At 33.2% G+C, this 14,926-nt stretch overlaps 1 protein-coding gene across 2 annotated transcripts in view; it reads left to right on the plus strand.

Annotated features, from left to right (window-relative positions):
* The window catches only part of LOC112057121 (guanine nucleotide-binding protein G(s) subunit alpha), a 49,130-nt gene extending 34,593 nt beyond the window's left edge, over positions 1–14,537 (plus strand). For both annotated transcript variants that reach the window (XM_052889411.1, XM_052889406.1), the window contains exon 11: positions 3,816–14,537. The gene's annotated coding sequence lies outside the window, so the exon portion shown is untranslated. The remainder of the gene's footprint in view (positions 1–3,815) is intronic.
* The last annotated feature ends 389 nt before the right edge of the window (positions 14,538–14,926 follow it).

Here is a 14,926-nt window from a genome sequence, read left to right on the forward strand (position 1 = left end):
TCAATAGGCCTCCTCTTGTTGTTTTAAGTGCCTTAACACCTCAATTTCGCACAGTGTTCTCAAGCTTGCGGGTTCATCAGCAAGGTTTTTTGATAACAATGTTCATTGTGCCAGAAAGCGATGGTTCCTACCGTCCAATTTTAAATTTGAAAGGCCTAAACACGTTTGTTCACATAGATCAGTTCAAACTTATAATAACTTATAATCGGATACCAGATTTTCTGAAAGTATGAGATCGGCTATGCAAAATAGACCTTTTCCCAAGCTTACTTCCAATTGGCGATCCGCAAGTCCCTAACGTGGTTTTCTCCGTCTAATTTAAAATGGAGATATTTGACCAATGGGGTCGCTCAGACCTTGCCGGAAGTCATTCGCATCGTTGTATATCTAGATGATTGTCTGCTGGCATCATCATCATCAAGATTTCAATATATTCGAAAATCCGAGCACGTGCTGAAAGGAGAGACCCTTGGCTTAATAAAAAATATGACTTCCATCAGAGAAGTATCAGTTTTTTTTTTTTTTTTTTGAAGTCAAGCATTTTAAAGGACAACAGAACTACTTTATAAAGCATCCGAAGTCTGATCGGTCTCCGGTCTAAATTTTGCCAGCTTTGCAGTCCCAAGGGACAGACTGAACTAAAAGTGCATGTCATACCAGCACATACAATACTACAAGATTAATCGATTGGCATCACACCACCAAGTCATTTCCTGACTACAGACACATCGGATCTAGCTCGGGCAAACAGCTAGACAGATAATTAATTTAATTATCTGTAATTTTTTAGGTAATTTTTTAGTTAATTTGCAATCAAAAATAAATGCTGGCAATATTAAAAGTCCTAAAAAACTATTATCAGCTCTAGCGATGCAGTACCGTCCTACTACAGTGCGGTAACAAATCGGCAGTTGCTTACCTGCGTAACGACGATCGCAGTATCACGTATCAGTCTTTATTTTCAAGCTAGTTAAATATTGACTGTGAAATGACACCTGTTGCCTCATTGTACAGAAATCATATACAAGATATTCGGGGCACCCTGTGAACGATCTTTTCGCATTGTAGACAGACAGCACATATTGTTGCCAACTATATCATATTGTTATCAACAATATATCGATAAACTTGAACGACAAACAGGTGATTTGTCATGACGCATTTTCTATTTGCTGGTAGTACTCATTAGCGTAGATATTTCCACAACCTTGCCTGGTACTAAGAGTCCTAAGTACACCTCAATAGATCTTCTGGCATATTTCTTTTGGTGTTTCCTCGATGGGACCATTCTGGAAGGGGAACCTGAAAGCTTGAGCAATAAAGGCTCAGTTTACCATCCGAAATATCACTCTCTGACTCATTGGTGAACATGGCAACGGGCCTTCCACTTCCCAATAACAGAACTACTTAATAACAGATTTCTAAGGGTCAGAACATACCGTTAGAAGTCCGGAAATGTGTGGGGTGGCAAAACGGGTGGGATTTAAACCCCCTGAACAAGAATTTTGATCAAAATGATTTACTCAAATCATCTTGGCGACATTTAACCCACAACAACTTATAAGGTTGCATAATCACCATGGATAGAATGGGCGGATATACCTACATAGAACAAACCCAAGAAATGGTTTTATTTTATGTACCTATAGCTTCAATAAAGGCAAGTTATATGTATACTTATTGACAAACTATCGTAGAATACTATAGTTCTACACACATCTGTAGTAGCCACATTCTGTAATGCAGATTCAACTGACCTTTTAAGTTCACATACCTACTTTAGTGAACATGTTTTTAAATCAATTTAATTGCTCTCAAACAACCGGTAGCAAGTAAACCACCTAACTGAAACATGGACGATCTTGTATCTTATTTAGCAAATAGTAAAATGGATTTAAACAACACTTTCGTAACATCCAGACATACTGTCGCAATATTCTCTTTTATCCTTTGTATGACAGAAGAATACACGATTTAACTCTTCTTTTTTCATTTTCGATTTCAGATCACTTGATAAATTCTAACGACTTCATAATTCTGTGATCTAAAACTGATTCTACATTTCGCTGTGATACATAGAAATCAGTTAGCTATATGTAATAAAGTATTTATTAGTATTAGAGGTTAAGCCAGCCTGCTTCGCGGTCAGTAATTGCTGGTTGGCTATTTCTATTTTGTTAGAGGCTAATATTATTAGCGACTCTTGGTGGTTGTTAATATTGCTGGTAGCTTTCGGCCGCAGGTGATTCCAAAATTGGTCTCTAGATCTTCCAATTGGCTGATGCAATTGAAAGCTGAAAATACTTTCATAGATTTTTATAAGCGACAGACTAGGCCAACTGTTTCCAAGTCTGATACTGTTGTTAATTTATTTGATCCTATAACTTGATTATTAATGATTATAAATTAAATTTTAGTATATTTAAAGTTGAAAGCTCCCAAAGTGGTCTTATGTTTGGGTAAGGCGTATCTTATAATATGTAATTATTACTATAATTACTATTTGTTCCACCCTCTGATTTAATGTATATCAAATCAGAAGAAGTATTTAATTGTTGTTTAATTATTCTACTAATAAAAGATTATTATTTTCGCACATTAAATATAATAAATTGTATTTATAAAACATGCACTGCCCCAATGTTACCTACACTTTTAAATTACATGATTTTTGAGATTCAAATTATTATTTTTATAAATACAATTAATTCTGTCTTTCTCACATTGACGTTCTTCACCACCAGGCGATAACAAACACGTCTCAATCAATTAAGCTTCGAATTTACGGTTCAGTTATTTAATAGCAGCGTTTTTCCTGAAATAAAACGCATATTAAATTACTAACCTAAATTCGAAGCTTAAGATAATTTCTGCCTGTTGATTTTCAACGCAATGAGCTAGATGTTCGAACCATTGTTCGACCAGCTGCCTGGTAGGTGAAGTGAGGGGGATGTGCGAAAGAGAGGCATATAGACACGTAGAAAGAGAAGGGAAACACACGCGAAAGGACGAGTGCTATCTCAATCAATTAAGCTTCGAATTTAGGTTAGTAATTTAATATGCGTTTTATTTCAGGAAAAACGCTGCTATTAGTGTTGCATTTCTCGGGAGAGAATGAATTATTTCGAAAGAATTAAAGTAAATTCGTAGATTTTTATAACCAAAAATAGTTGAAAAAATAATTTCAAACCTCAAAATTAAGAAGCATTTGAAAAACAATGCTTTTATGTTTGATTACTTCTAACCAGACGACTCAGCTTGAGAGACCCTGTATTACATCTTTTGATTTAGTTGTAATTTTAAGTAGAACCGCACGCTTGCACACAACGGAATAAATTGGTGATGCATTACATAAACTGTAATCGGGCTAGGCTTTTAAGGTGTGTGCTGCCATCTATAGGCATAGTGAACCAGTTTTTGTTATTAACTACCAGTAGATTGCGTTCTTAGAGAAGTTCGAAACAATCCCTTTTTATACATTTTAAGAACCTGGTGCGATGTAGTTAGTATGCCTGAGGCCCATGGATGATCAAATAGTTTTGACAGAGGGGTAACCTCTAGCGAGGCAGGTCCTGTATAGCTTGACAAATTCGTTCGTAACGTTCCCGATGGTCCGCGCGGGCCGGGAGGGGGTAGCGGTGCCCCGCGCGCATGGCGTCATACCCGTGCAGTCCTTCCATCTGCCCCGCGCGTTCGACTTCACACGCACGCAGACCTTCCCCCCTGTCGCCCCCATATCATGTGTCATCAACGAACTTGCCAAGCTATAGAAGGTAATTGGTCTGAAGCTAAAGCACGCTCGTTTTTTTTTTCAGAAAACACTAAAGAGAAGTGCTATACTGTCGCCGACACCTGCCGGAGCCCGCCAGCGACACCGCGACACCTGCACACGACACTCCCCGCGCGGCCGACACCACACCACACGTCAACTATCGGCCAACCAACTATCAAGCAACTTCGATTTGTCGGTTGTAATGGAGTAAGGAAAATGTATAACCTTATCTTGTATTCTTTAAATCGCACCAAAGTTTGCAAAACTCTGTTTAACTAAGTTATACGCGCAGGTTTAAGTCTTGATTTGCGATAAAAAATTACATAATATAATTGGACATAGTCTAGGTAACCGAGGCTTGGAATAAAGATGGTCCAAAATTGTATGGAGCCCAGGATCAGTCATTGTACCCTGGCGGAACGAAAGGAATTTTTTTTTAACTATTTTTCATTATACAAATCTACTTGAATTCTTTCGAAATAAAAGCAATTCTCTCCCAAGAAATGCAAAACTAATGTGGCTAATAATGGCGGATTGATGACGTTTTCAATGCAGTAGTCGATTTGACGTTTGCTGTCAATTGTCATGTCATAGTTGCTGTATGGGCACCATCTTGATGTAACTCAAAAACTTGAGTTTTAATTTTATTTATTTCTTTAAAGTTAGTTAGATTTATTATTTACTTATTTAGATTTTAATAAAACCCTTGTATTTTTTAAATTTTAATGATACGGGGTACAAGAGTGGACCTGAAATGGACCATCTTTATCGATATGATCGTATTTTGACACGCGTTTGTAACGCCATCTCTTGGAATTTTAGGTCTACAATTGGCTTACAGGTAACAAGTTCTTCAAATATGCAAGGGATGGCGTTATAAATAATGTATTCTTTATGTTTGTTTAACATCGTGGTTTCTTACCAAAACTTAAAAATAAAAAAATTAAAATAAATTACTTTATAACTAATAATTATCAGTGAACTCTTTGAAGTGTAACGCAACATTGTCTTATTTAAAAATTTGCAATAACTTTAGTGCGATTTATAATATCTTCTTAGATAGTGAACTGAGGAACCTCTTTCTTAGGAATCCGACAGACCGAAGTTTCACGACTCAACAAACGGATGCGATATTTCGTACGTAAATATTTACAAAGAAAATCACATAATACACAAACCATAATTAACACTTGTAGACTATCACCGCCGCAGTCACAAAAAAAAAAAAAAATCACAAGATGGCGTCCTGTTTACTGACAACGTCTCTGATTGGTCGGCCGCTATTGCAAGGTTTGAAAAACGCTAATTATGTTATCGTTCGATATTTCGATCGGAATATCGCATACGTTGTGCGAGTGTTTAATCTGTACTTAGACGTAAGATTACATTAATGAATAGGCATCTTAATAGGCGAAGTTTAACCAATAATACGATAACACCACCACTGAGTAATAAATAGTAATAATAAATAACGATTTTCTAAAACTTGCGGTTTTTAAGATCGAACTATTATTATGTATATTTTCGGAAGGAAATCAAATAAAATAACACTCATTTTCTATCGTCGGTTTCCTCGTTTCGATTTATTGCAAGCGTGTGTCCATAATTTTATGCACAAATAGATTTTTTTTTTAATCTTAAAAAAAGTGTATAATAGACTCAAAATGTAATATTAATGTGTGACTTTTTTTCCATTTGGTTCGTTGTTTTAAACTTTTTTTCCTCATAAAATTTGGGTAGCGTTTCAATAAAATCAATATGTCGATATTTTGTATGGAGTAGAATTGACAATCTGTCAAAAAATCTAACGGCAGCTGTTCATTTGTAGCGTGTGTTTGGGTTTTTTTTATTTATAAAACTTTTGAATTTTCAAATTGCGCTATCTGGATCTGAATCGAAATAATTGGTTGGAGTGACATTAGTTAATGAAATTTAAGGTTATTGATAGATGTATTTATCCATTTTGAAATTCATTGCAAAATTATACCGCATAACATACGGGCACTGAACAATTGAACATATGGAGACGGTTCGGAATGTTAAATAAGAAAGAAATGTTTAATATCTTGCCTATCTTTCTTACATAAGAAAGATAGGCGGTCAGTACAAATGTCTTAAAGGAAAAGATAAAGAATTACTTGAGTCATTAATGTCCTTACGGCGTTTAAATCATGGATACCCGTATCCTAAATGTTGTCAAACTTCAGTCTTTATACAAAAAATACATATTTAAATTGATAATGCGTTAGCAAAGATTTAGGTGTCAATTTAATCAACAAATAACTTTGAATTTTCTCGATTTGAATGCCATAAGAACAACGTTACAGTATGCATGTATAAAATGACGTTATGTGTCGTCTTTGGCGGTTTCCGTAGGGTTATGTGTGGTGTCTCTAATAGTTCTGCCAAACACCATAGACCATGGCCATAGACAGTTTATTTTTTGTAAGGTAAAGTCAATTTATTGATATCATGGTATTTTTCCAACTCATTCATAACTAAATACTGTCATTGTTTAATGATGTTTTTTTGGACTTGATGTTCGGAAATAAACACATGAATTAGTGACATTGCTGTGTAATGTCTCTTCCCTACAGGAAATAATAAACTGAATTTGTCTATGGTTCGGGTATTGAAATGATGCTATTTTAAATTAGGAATTAATAAGGGTGAATCGGTCGTAGTCGACCGTGTTTAATCAAATCAAAATAATTAGGTTGAGGAAAAAGAAGTCCATTATTTTTCGGTAGATGGCGGTTGTGTGTGATATCTCATAGATTATCGGTAAAACAGTTTCACACTCATTTTACGTGAGAATTTGCGCAAAAATTTCTTTTTTTTTTTTTTAGTTCATTCAGATGTAAGTTACAGGGTGTTAAATATTATAGTCAACAGATTAACAATCCAGCTTTCGAACGATCACTACAGCCATCTACTGAAAAAATATTGAGTTTATTTTTCCTTACCTTAATATATTTCTATTATTCATTTAAAGGCACATTTTTTTGCCTTCGCTATTATATACAATATTATATTTATGTAAACCTGTTTGCGGTGTGCAGAACTCTTATAAAATATTATTTATTCGTCACACGAGGTTAGTACTATAATTGCATGTACTACAGATCGTTGGAATTGAACAAGTCGTCTACTTTATTGCAAAAAACATTTCTAAAATAAGTAAAAATGCTAATGTAAATAATTTATTTATTTTTTTAATTGACACACATTCAAAGTTGAGCTTAACTATAAACAATGTTAAAATCACTTCTTATAATTCGAAAGCGATATAGAAATCTACACAATATCTCAAGTTTTAATAAAATAATGTGCTATGGGCGTATACCCAAAAGTAAATACCCGATCTCTATGGTATAGAAGATTTAAATGACTTCACTTTTTTTTTCTTTTAAACCAAAATGAACGACTAAATACGTTTCGATTTATCGTTTTGCACAAAAAATAATGATGTTTAATGATTTTAATGTTAATTCGGTTGAGTTTTGTTAGGTTTAGATAATTTTCAGCATCACAAAACACTTCAATGTAGATATGTTTTTAATTGTTTACATTATGTTATTGTTGGCGTTATATGTTGACGTGAAGACCACAGAGCTATGTAAAAAAAATACCTGTAGCTCTGATTGTCTATGACTAAAGTTGTGTAACAGTTAAGCATATTTATTATTCTGTGACGTCACAAAATTTGCCGTGCCATAGAGAATCAGCGCTACAGATAAAAAATATGCCCTATATTGTCACTTATGTGGTATCACTTTCGTTTGAATGGAGTAAAAGAAATATATTTACTAATATTAAATATTTTAGTTATATAACCAGATATCCACGTGTAGGCAAAAATTTATTTACTTATGATTATTTTGTATTTATAAAATTATTCTTTTTAAAAAGAAAATCTTCTCTCGCATGTTTTATATTAGTCGTTTATAGTCAAATATACAGTTTTGTATAGCCTTTTTATTGTTTTTAATGAAATTTATTTTATATTTGAACTATGTTTTTTTTTTGCTGTCTGTATATTTTTGATTGCGGTGATTTGTAATGCTATTGAACATGCGTTTTTTCGTCGTCACATTTTTTGACAGGCATTGTTAGGGTGTCTACACACTACGTAGAGCCGGAAATACTATTTACCTATAAAATCTGAATTAATTAATTATTTATGTACACTGGGCATTTAAACTCCGCTCTAGGTGTTTGACAATAACGAAGTTTTATACAACATCTAGGCAAAAAATGCACAACGCATATTAAACTAGTACTGTTCTCGTTTACTCCACATACAGGGAATTTTCGTTGTTGATGATTTCTTACGTTTTCAGTTCCTTTTTGACGTGACAACGTCTTATAATTCGATGGAGCCGAAGATGGTTGCCCACTTTTTTTTACAAGAAATAAAGTAAAGGTCTATGCAGATTATTAAAAAGTATTTTAGCAAAACGAACATTTTTCTTTTGAGAAATGCAACCATTCCATCAGTATTTTCTTATGATATTGTCACGTTCAACTATCATCAGTAAACCGACTTTACAGACGACCAATTTTTTTTTTACTTTGCGCGACGCGTTCGATTCTAACGTATTGCCGATTTGACAACAACTGTCATTTCGAAACGAACAGTAGCTTCAATTGATTATAAATATGATGTACATGACAAGCCATGTGCCTATTGTAAGATGTGTTGCTATTATCTTAAATCGTGTGTAACGCCTGTTATAGATGGCGAAGTTTGTATTATAATAATAAAACATACCAGGCGAGACAAAAATATCCAGGCTAATCGAAAATACAATTTATGTTGATTTCGGCACGAATAAGTGTGTAGGCACCTTTATACTGATCGCACATTAGAGCATGCACTTCGGGAGACAGCGGTTGTGTCACAAGTTACTTAGATACAAGACACATTCATAAAAATGTCTGGGCAGTGTGAAGATTCAGTATATTACAACAAAACAAATTAATACCCTGAATTTAATTTTTTTTTAATTTTTATTTATTTAGTACCATTATTAGTCACACACTAAAGTAAAAAAAAATCTTGGTTCTTGATTATTTCTTTGCGGATGCGGCATTTGCTTTAATGTGAGAGCAGCATTAGGTTACGTTTATATTATGTTTAGTTCATACGACGTCTTCCATTATGTAGTTCTTTTCGTCGATAATTTTATTTCTATATTTTAATATTATGTTATTATATGTTATATTATGACTTCATGCTAAGCGCACATTTTGACGATAACACACAAAAAGCGATCGCTTTGCTATTTTTTTATTTAACTTACTCTTAACTAAATTAGTTATTGTTGTTATATACAGGATGTTTGGTGTTTTATTTTATGAATAAGACAAAGACGAAATATTCAAAAATATCTAAAATTTATTTTTGTCAAATTACATGGTGATATCTTAGCCTACATGGTGATTAAATATCCCTGTCTTTCAGTTTTATGCATATGAATTGAAACATCCTGTATAAGATTTTTTATTTAAGGTCCAAAGAATTCGCTTTCCGCATTCGATGCGGTGTCTATAAGAATATCAATTGTTAGCAGTATTTGAATTAATTTGTTTGATAATAATTTCTGATTAAATTAATTAAATAATTAATATATTTTTCCCCCACTTATTTTTAAGAAGGTTAATTAGCCCTAAGTACAAAATGTTGCTAACCCAATAAGCCCTAACAAATTATTATTATTATTATAACGATTATTAAATATTATTAATAGTAAAAAAATATTGCTATTTTTTATTTATATAATTGGTTTATGTACTTACAACATGTGTTTGTTAGTGAAGAATGCATTAAAAGATCTATTTTTCGTTAATTCTTTTAAATGTAAGTAATAGTTAGGTATAATTTTTTTATGTTTGTTATATATTGCGTCCCATTCATTGCAGAACATCCTATGTATAGTTGTGTTATGTTGTTCATTTGTAATGGTGCTCTTATGAATTGTTAAATAACATTATATAACAACATATTTCACAAAACAGTGCTCTTGTTATATTGCAATTTGAAGATGTTTTTTGGCTATGGTTGAGTTTTTATCTGTAAGTTGGTTTTTGTTTAAGATTTGTATGCAACTTGATAACCAATGTGTTATATAACCGTTTTGTAGGGGCACCATTATTTGTAACATTTTGTCTACGTTTGGATACTTGTAGCATATTTTGCAATAAAAGTGACGATATCCTAACATCCTTAATGGACATGAGGCGTTATGTGTAATATATTTATATAACCTGTATCATGGTCCTTAATATAACAATGTAGAAGTTTGTTAGTGCTCTGTGCCATAAAAGTGTTGCTACCGGAAGCACAATATACCCCTAATGTTACCATGTGTGAAAAAAAAATCAACAAATATGTCTTAAGCCGATCCTTCCTAGTAACTTGTAAAATAACGCTATTTTGCTTTCTAATTAATTAAATATATAACGTAAAGTCTTTATTTTTTTAAGTATACCTATTACCTAACTATTATTATAAAAATAAATATATTATGATATATTTTTATTTTTCTCTTGTGTTTAAAGAAACTTCGATTGTAAGTAGGGAATTGTATGTTTAATAATGAGGTATAATACGTTAAAAATCATACATTTCGGTGTATGGGAGTCGTTCAGAACTGACGGTGTTGCTGCAAAAATAGACTGTTATATAATGTTGTTGTCACCTTTTAATTGATAATGTAAAAGAGTGACAGCACCAGATGTAAACATTGTTGAATATAAATCATCGTTTTGTAGGAACACCGTTATTTTTTTTGTCTTATATAGACGTTTGGATATCCTGTCATTTTTGGCAAAAAATTATTGCTAAATTATCTATCATGTGCTACAGTCAACCGTATTAAAGTTTTTTTTTAAACTGAAATTATCGTAAGTTTTTAATTTGGGATTTAGGCCGCGACCACAGTAAACTTGCGACTCACTTTACGTTATAAATTTTGAAAATTGACGGACACGTCTTGTCGGTTGCATCATAAACATAATTATGATTTAACATTACTAGAATAAGACGGAAAATATCATAATTTGGTTTAAATTTTATGCCATTTTTATGCCAGTTAAAAAATATTTTAGGATTTTTTTTGGAACTAGTAGTGTTTATAAATATGTGCAATAAAGAACGACTTCCAATAACCAATCATTTTAGATATCATTGTGAAATAAATAACATGGCGTCTTGCATACCTATTGTATAATTGTAACTTAAAAAAAAATATTTGGTAGCTATTTAATTAAGTTTTAGATTGTCGCGATTAAGTGAATGCAAAGTAACAAAAATATATATTATATTATATTTACTATTAATAGCGTAGACTGCTGGTTAGTTTTGTTTCCCGAGCAGTTCTGCCCATGCTTGTTAGTCGGATACAAATATTCTTTTCTTCTTTGTTTTTAATTTACCAAAAAGTGTGTGATATTACGCTACAGATAAAAACTTAAAAAGTATTATAAAATGAAACCTAAACGTTTACTTTTTTTTCCGGAAATTATAAATATATTATGTAATCAACATCTAGTGATCGGCATTTTTTTTTTTGAAAACTAGATGTTACAATTGTGACAATTGAATAAAATCGCGCAGATTGCGATTGTCGTATTAAAGTGTGAACGTAAAATCTTTCGTATGTGTCGGGCCTTAGCCTTAGTTACTCTGTAGCTTAAATCGTTGCTGCTTTTTGGTAAATTAAATTTCAAAGGGTAGTTTGAAAGGAACATACTGTATAATCGAGGCGCGTATAAAATATGTGAATGCGTTTCATTTAGATGAATTGATTTTTTGGAAACTACATAAAAATGTACGCGGGTTGAGTGCCATTCGAAGGTTTTTTTTTCACTTAGATATTGACCACGATATCGTCTAATGCTAAGTGACGATTAGCCTAGAGAAATATTAGAAGCCTTCCAATCAGCACAGCTATTCTCTAACGGTGTTTTGTATAATATAAGAACTCAAGGCATTTCAGTTCCAACTAAAGGGTAAGCTACATTAGAGGAATTTCCATCTTAGTGTAACTTGGGCTTAAGTTTACTATTTCAAGTCCCCTCAGACTTTGATGGGACTCAACTCGCCAAAATTTATTCCGTAACTTTGGAAACACGGGAATCTCACGCGATAACGTCACTGACGTGACGTAATAGTTTTTGAATTACCCTTGAGTCTTGATATAGAAACTTGTTTCCAAATTCCTGTAATCATTTAAAAATGTGATTATTGATTGACTCTATCCAATAGATGAATTCAAATAGTACCTAGAACTAAAAAAAAATTTTCGTGACATGCCATAATGATATCAATTTAGCATAAACTTCAAAATATAACAGCTGCCTTTTGTATAATTAAGTGCGTGTGTATGATATCTACGCCCTAGCGGACTAGACGTGGTTCTTATCTGGAGGCGTGAATTGCCTGCAGATATATTTATAATTATAAAGGTACGCATTTTCATTGGTCGATTGGGAAACGATTCGGTATGTGAAATTTTTCAGATTCCCATTCCAAAATGTTTACTTACGGGAGAAATTTAAAAGAAATCTAGATGCGGGTAGTTGCTAATATATATGCGGGGAAACCCCACACAAGGCGTCGACCAATGAGAGCGCTCCCTACGGCTGGAAAGCCCCGCTGCCCCTCGTACAATTAAGAAAGCGCAATAATGAGTGATTCATATGTATAAAGTAGTTTAGCATATTTTCTATAATTTTCGATACGTAGATATACTGCCAGTGTCGATGTAACTCTACTGAACGTGTAATGTGTAGGATGGTTAGCTCCGGTGTACGGGACTTCGTTCACTTCAAGTCTATATGAGCCAAACATGTGATGTATAACTGAACAGAGCTGGATAGGTTAGGTTGCATTGACGATAACTTCAACGACTTTGAAAATAAAAATAGACAATTATTTCATTTTTTAAATCATCAGAGAATAAGATTTTGTTTGAGACATCTGTATTCCACTATGATATGGCAATAGGCTGCCGGTGGACATCCACCACAGTTCTTATGGAGGGACTTAACTCCGTGGTTCTGAGCCGCTTGCATACAATGACTTGTTACTGTAGGCTCTGATTTATTTTACATAACCCTTCAAAAACCAATGTCACATTACGCCCCGGTACAACGCCGCGTAAAAACTGATTTCCAAATGAAATGAAATCACAGACTTGTTGACGGTTTAACGAGCTGTCAAACTCCTTCCAGGTTAGGTTAGAGCTTGGTAACTGAATCAGTTCAATTGTAGCCAAACACCTCGATAAAAAATGATTTAATAATGATAAACAGAAGAGTATGTCCCTTAATATGTTTATACCGTAAAAATCCAATCTATCTCTGTTTAGTTATAACGTCACTGATTTGAGGCAGAAACTTTTAGCGTAGCGTAATGTACGAGTAACTTTAGTTCGCGTGATCAGCTCCTCAAAGTACGAGTAGGTGATGTAACGTCCGTTGCCAATAACCAAATAGTATTGAACAATATTCCTCCTTTTTTATCTCTCATAGTGGATAAGTGAATGTACTTGCGCACAATCTGTATGTGAGGAGTAACCTTTTTTTTGGTCGTTCAAAGTGCAGCCTTCGCCGCAAATATTTTTGGTAACGTTTTACTCGTGTAGGGCAATCGTTTCAATCGTAGATGTGACCTCGCACCAAGAAACAAGATGTCACAAATCGTGTTATTCTTAATTCACCAATAGTGGCAACTCAAGCGAACAAATCATAGGTTCTTAATTCCGCCACATTGACAAATAAGCTGTTACATATTATATTTCATTCGATCATTCTTTTGGCAACTCAACCGAAACTAGTCACAAAACTATTCCTAATTCAGCCATAATGGCAACAAACACACCGTTTGGTTATTAATTCAACCTTATTGGCATTTCAACCGAAATAAACAACTCTAGGGAAATAAGTTGTAATACACCATACAGTTATTATTTCATTATTTTCGCAACTTAACCGAAACAAGATGTTACAAATGATACGGTCCTTGATTCAGCAATATTGACAACTCAAACGCAATAAGATGTAACATATCGTACGGTTTTTAATTCAATCACATGATGAATGAGAAATAATATGTAATATAGCCGATGACATGTCTACGATTGAAATGTATTTGTGTAGGGCGGAGTCGCCGACGCTGACGTCACAGCCTGTCTGTCTCGCTGTAGATACTATAATGATGGCATTTAAATTAGTGCTCATAGGTTTATTTCCATTTGTAGCACAAACGCGTTTTTCTCAATTTTTCGGTAGTTTTATTTTATTATGAAAAAAAAATGTTAAGTAAATTTAAAAAAAAAAATTGGTAGCGTAGCTCACACACTTGGTTTGTTTCGAGAACCGCACTTTTGTATTCGTTACAGACGGACTGCGGGTTATGGTGTATTTACTCTTAATACCTACGTTTAAATATATACTGAAAAAAAAAATCTATATTTTTAACAAATTTAATTTTAAAAATATACCTAATTAAATGAAAATTCCTAAAGATTAAAAATGAAATTTTTAATATTTACGTGTATAGTAGTGTACTGCGAGGTGATTATAAAAACAACAAATTAAAGCTTATAATTTTATTGTTTCCAGAGAATCGCAAAGATAAATATATTATTTACTTGTCCAAGAAATTAATCTATAACTGATGTGTACACAGAAATCAGTATGTTTCAGGCATTTTGAATCCGACTTAATGTATGTAAAAATAAATGTTGTTTTAAAATTGTGATTTTTTATTTATTTACCATCCCTCTAAAACCAAATCGTATTTTATTTTATACGTATATTAGTGGATCCGGTTGAGCAAGCAAGACATAAATGCGCTTAGTTCTCCCCTACCCCACTCTACCCTATCTTTCCAGTTGGACCAAACTGCACACGGTGTGAAAATTTTATTAAAATTGGTTTTATTATAATTGAACGTGACACGTGATTTATAGATATTAAGATTGAATCATGTGATTGATGACCTTCCTTGTATTGTATAATACATGTAGTGCGACATTTTTCATAAAAACAGAACTAGTGAGTAGTCTGCTATGCTGAATATGCTGACATTATCAAAAATCTTATAGAGCAACTAAGTAGGCTTCATGTTTTGAAAGACGTCTT

Source organism: Bicyclus anynana, chromosome 2, assembly GCF_947172395.1.
Source record: "Bicyclus anynana chromosome 2, ilBicAnyn1.1, whole genome shotgun sequence".
In the NCBI taxonomy this organism is placed as follows: Eukaryota; Metazoa; Arthropoda; class Insecta; order Lepidoptera; family Nymphalidae; genus Bicyclus; species Bicyclus anynana.